We start from the raw sequence: 5,757 nt of genomic DNA on the forward strand, positions 1-5,757 counted from the left end.
ATTTTGTAGAAAATTCGTAATTTTTTGTAGAAACGTAATATTATTGGTTGAAAATTAATATTTTTCATTAAGGATTGAGTTATTTAAAAAAAATCCTTTTCAATTTGAGAAAAACAAATCTGTTTAAAAGAAATTTTGATTCTACTATTTTTGGTTGAAAATTGATATTTTAAATTGAAAATTGACCTTTTGTACTTAATAATTAAATTTTTTTAATTTTTATGTTTTGGTAGAAAATTAATCCTTTTGATTTAAAATCGACCTTTTTTCGTTAAAGATTGAACTATTTGGAAATAAATTAATCTGTTTTGAGGCAGTATTTCGAAATTCAAAATTTTGTTGAAAATTCGTTATTTTTGGTAGAAAAATAAACTTCTTAATTGAAATTTTATCTTTGTTTCGAGGATTATATTATTACATGAAAAATTCGTTTTTTTGTGAAAAACTAATTTCTTGAAGAGAAAAGTCGATTATACCATTTTTGATAGAAAAAGGATATGTTTAAAAAATTGATCTTTTTTTGTTAAAAATATAATTTTTTTAAACCGTCTTTTCAAACAGGGAAATTATTCTTCGCGGTTGAAAATTCATTTTCTTCATTGAGGGTTCAATTATTATTTTTTTGAAAATTCCTTCATAGTTAGTCCAAAATTAATTTATGTAAAATAAAAATGGATTATATAATTTTTGGTAGAGAATTGATATTTGAAATTAAAAATTTATCTTTTTTAGTTGAAAATTCAACCCTTTGGTTTGAAAATGCACATATTTCGATGAAAATTCGTTATTGCGGTAGGAAATTAGTCTTCTCGTTTGAAAATTCATCTTTGTCATTGAGAACAAAACTATTAATTTGCACATTCTGTTTTTTTAGTTAAAAATTAAATTCTTTAACTAAAAATTTAACTCTCCCATTTTCGGTAAAAAATTGAAATTTTGAATCACAAATTGATATTTTTGTGTTGAAAAATCAATTATTGGTTTAAAACATTGTCTTTTTTTATATAAAATTCAACTTCTTGGTTGAAAATTCATCTGTTTGTTTGAAACTTCAACTATGTATTAATTTCTTTAAGGAAAATTTTCATTATACCATTGTTGCTTAAAAACTAATCGTCTTTTGAGAGAATTAATTTTATGTTTAACAAATTAATCTTTTTTATATTATTTTTAACATAGATGTCCAAATTCGACTTTTTATTGCTTTATATGGGAAAAAACGTTTTGCATAATTGACTATGAAATAATTTTTATCGCTGAGAGATTCTGCTAAATAATGTATAGAACCTGCTTGATTTTAAGTGAATTCTATCTTATTCTAAATACTTTTTATAATATTGTTCTTGGATTGAAAATTAATTTAGTTGAAAACAATTTACATTTGTATAAGGTTTCCTACAATTTATAATGATAAATTTCGTACAAACAGATCATCTGAAAAATAACAAAAAAAGGAATCAAATAATAAAATTTTTAATATAATTGCACACACGTCACTGAAAAGATCATTTGTAAACAACTTTTTCGATTGAAAATGGTTTCATTAAATAAAAAATTGATGACAAAACTTTTTCGATTACATTGGTATTGTTTTCTCATTAATTGCACTTCTTTAAAATTAAATAATGTTTTAAGATTACTGCAAGATTTATCAATAGTTCTTAATAAAATTAAACAAAATTTAAAAATAAGTGATTTCCATTTTTTATTAGTTCACTACTAAGATATTAATCAAAAAATACTGCTTCCATTTGTAAAACTGCGTACTTACAAGATATTGTGTACTTTTCATAGATTTAATAAAATTCTCTGATATAGGCCACCATTGTGTCTACTCTTTGGTGTCAAATTCATCTGTTTTGTTTAAAATTTGAAATAATCTATAGAAAATTTCATTTTTTGATTGAATATTAACTTTTATAAACTAAAAGCTGCATTATTATATTTTTGTTAAAAATTTGATATTTTTTATTGAACCTTGATCTTTTTTAGTTAAAAGTGGAATTATTTGTTTGAAAATTTATGTATTTTGTTGAACATTTTCGTTTTTTGTTAGAAATATAAAACTACTTCCTTGAAAATTCATCTTTTTAATTGAGAATTTAACTATTTTGTTGAAAGTTCCTTCAAAGTTAGTCCAAAATTAATTTATGTAAGATAAAATTGGATTATATCATTTTGGGTAGAGAATTGATATTTGAAGTTAAAAATTGATCTTTTGTAGTTGAAAATTCAACCCTTTGGTTTGAAAATGCACATATTTCAATGGAAATTCGTTATTTCGGTAGGAAATTAGCCTTCTCGTTTCAAAAATCATCTTTGTGATTGAGAACAAAACTATTAAGTTACACATTCCTTTTTTTTTTGGTAAAAATTAAATTTTCTAACTGAAAGTTTAACTATCCCGCTTTTGGTGGAACACTGAAATTTGGAATTAAAAATGGATATTTATTGGTTGAAAATTTAATTATTTGTTTCAAACATCGTCTTTTTTATATAAAATTAATCTTCTTGGTTGAAAATACATCTGTTTGCTTAAAAGTTCAACTATGTATGTATCATCAAATGCATCTATTTTAGTAAAATTTCAATTAATTTGTTGAAATTTAATTGTTTGTTGTTAAATATTAATTGTTTTAACTAAAAAGGAATTATCCTAATCCTGGTTTTATATATTTATATTTTCAATTAAAAATTTATTTTTTTAGTTGAAAACTCCACTATTTGTTTGAAAACTGATCTTTTTGATTAGGGTTCAACTATTTTGTTAAAAATTGATTAAAAATTCAACTGAACCATTTTAGGATGAAAAATTATATTTTTAATTGAAAATTAATTTTTTCATTTGAAAATTCGTTTTTCTGGTAGAAAATTATTTTTCTTTGTAAAAATATTATCTTTTTTATTTAGGATGGAACTACTTTCCTGATTTTTTTTGTTTGTTAAAAATTCATGTCTAAGGAAAATTTTAATTATATCATTGCTGGTTGAAAACTAATCGTTTTTTTTGTAGAGAATTAATGCTATGGGTAAAAAATTAATCTGTTTTTTATTATTCCTAGCATAGATGTCCAAATTCGATTATTTTGTCTTAGATTGGAAAAAAATGTCTTCCATAATTTACTATAAAACAATTTTAATCGCTGAAAGATTCTGTTAAATAATGTGTAGAACCTGCCTGATTTTAAGTGAATTCTATTTTATTTTAAATAATTTTGATAATATTGATCTTGCATTGAAATTTAATTTAGTTGATAATTCTATTATTTGTTAAAAAAAGATTTTCTTTAATAGAAAATTAATCTTTGTGATTGAAAATTCATCTTTTTTGTCAAAACTTTTACTATTTGGTGTCAATTTCATCTGTTTTAAATAAAACTTCATCTTTTTTGTTAAAAATTATTTTATGAGTGAAAAATCAATCTATTTTTCATTATTCTTAACATAGATGCTCAAATTCGATTTTTTTGTCTCAGATCGGAAAAAAACGTCTTGCATAATTTACTATAAAAGAATTTTAATCGCTGATTGATTCTGCTGAATAATGTGTAGAACCTTCCTGGTTATAAGTAAATTCTATTTTATTTTAAATTCTTTTTATAATATTTTTCTTGCATTGAAAATTAATTTAGTTGATAATTCTATTATTTGTTTTTAACCAATTTTTTCTAATTAAAAATTAATCGTTGTGATTAAAAATTCATCTTTTTTGTCAAAAATTTTACTATTTAGTGTCAAGTTCATCTGTTTTAATTAAAATTTTTAATAAAGTGTAGAAATTTTCATTTTTTGGATTGAATATTAATTTTTATAAACTAAAAACTAAATTATTCTATTTTTGTTTAAAATTTGATATTTTTAATTGAAACTTCATCTTTTCTATTAAAAATTATTTTATGGTTAAAGAATTAATCTGTTTTTATTATTCTTAACATAGATGTCCAAATTCCATTTTTTTTATCATTTCAGAAAAAACGTCTTGCATAATTTACTATAAAAAAATGTTAATCGCTGAAAGATTCTGCTATATAATGTGTAGAACCTGCCTGAATTTAAGTGAATTCTATCTTATTTTGAATACTTTATATATTATTGTACTTTTTCTATTATTTGTTCATTTGTTAAAACAGATGTTTTTAAATAGAAAATTAATCTTTGTGATTGAAATTTCATCTTTTTTGTTAAAATTTTTACTATTTGCTGTCTAATTCGCCTGTTTTAGTTGAAATTTTAAATAACCTGTAGAAAATTTCATTTTTTTATTGAATATTAAGTTTTATATACTAAAAACTGAATTATTCTATTTTTGTTTAAAATTTGATATTTTTTATTGAAACTTGATTTTTTTTTTGTTCAAAATGGAATTATTTGTTTGAAAATTCCCGTATTTTGTTGAAAATTTATGTTTTTTGTTAGAAATATAAATATGAAGACCCGATCCATCCATAATCCTGAACATAATCCATTCAATCCCACATTTCTTAAACCATATATTATTTAAAAGCACATAAAACATTGGAAGCCTATACATTTTATACAGCTGTTTTGTTGTGAAGGTCAAGTACAAGGAGTTTAATAGTACTTTTCTGAGATTGAGTAAAGTTAGTGTAACATTGGTGTATTTTTAGTTATAAGTTAATATTTTAGTTATTATTTGGATCCAATATAAACATTAAGTATTATTCCTGTGATGCATGGAATTTGTTATAAAATTTCATTGCTGATAAAAAATGTGGTAGCAACTTATTGAGGTTTTGAGGTTAATATTACATTTTACAATTCAAGAGCGAACTGCTCGCAGTAAACAAATTTATCAAAAAGACGTGAGATGAAAACAGAAAAAGCTATTTTTTATTTTAATCCTGATTAAAATAGTTTCTGTTTTTCCACCAAACATTTTATAAATTTGAATGAAATCTTTGTGTAACTTGTAAGAAAAATTTCAGTAAAAGCTTAACTTTCTTAAGTTTTTGTAGTACATTTTCGTTACCTTTTATAGCAAAAAATAATATCTGGTAGATTTTTGTAGATATATACGGAAGATTTACATTAAACTGGCCGAAATTATCTAATTCTGCGACCAGCAGTTCGCTTTTGTATTCTAACATTAATTCCTAACCTCAAAATTTCAAAAGTTGTTATCGCGTTTTCCACCAGCAATGGACTTTAATAACAAAATCCATGCTGTATAGAAATATTACTTAATGTTGATGTTTATATTAATGACAAATAATAGATTGAACATTAACATATAACTAAAAATATACTAACCCTATCGATAGAAATCTCAGAGTATATGCTAAAGATTCTCAAGGCTCTGAGAAGCTCGGAGAAATTCTCCGCAGGCACTCAGGCAGACATATTTAATGGGATGAGGGCTAAGGAATAATGTAAGAATGTATGGAAATGTGGGGGAAGTTGGAGGACCGCTGCGACGGTACCGAAGCTCCCAGCGACGAATTCAAAGGGCAGATCATTTTTGTACACGGGCGCGACTCGTTCTTGAGCGGGATTCCGAATTTTGTACAAAATTCCATTTTGAGACACTTTATAGAAATAAAATCATTGTTATTTCACTTTGGGTTTCTGTTTAATCAATTGAAAGACCTATTGATTATTTATATACAATTTAGGAGATTTTCAGAACGAGATTTGATCGCGGGAGTTGGGTTTCCAAACCCTTCACTGTGGAAACGGACTCGACATCGTTGAATTCTCATCTTCAAGTGGACGTTTTAATGTCAACCCTTTCATTCA

The sequence above is a fragment of the Belonocnema kinseyi genome, chromosome 3, assembly GCF_010883055.1.
Source record: "Belonocnema kinseyi isolate 2016_QV_RU_SX_M_011 chromosome 3, B_treatae_v1, whole genome shotgun sequence".
Taxonomy (NCBI): domain Eukaryota; kingdom Metazoa; phylum Arthropoda; class Insecta; order Hymenoptera; family Cynipidae; genus Belonocnema; species Belonocnema kinseyi.